A 270-nucleotide genomic window follows, 5' to 3' on the forward strand; every position below is an offset into this window, starting at 1 on the left:
TAAATATATAAACCCACCAACCTATCAACTAGATTTTTAAAGTTGGACATTATCACTCCATCCACCTAGCTGCTCAAAATTTTTGAGTTGGACATCATCCCTAAAGGCACTGCACCTTAGAAATAATTTGTGATAACTTTTTTTTATCTTTTCTTAGTAAAAATATTCTTCTAAGCAATATTCAACAAATGGCTCAGATATCATTATGGTAAAAACAACTAAAAACAAAATAAATAAATTATCATACTACGTCACTTTATGGGAAGAATA

This window comes from Elaeis guineensis, chromosome 12 (genome assembly GCF_000442705.2).
Source record: "Elaeis guineensis isolate ETL-2024a chromosome 12, EG11, whole genome shotgun sequence".
Taxonomy (NCBI): Eukaryota; Viridiplantae; Streptophyta; class Magnoliopsida; order Arecales; family Arecaceae; genus Elaeis; species Elaeis guineensis.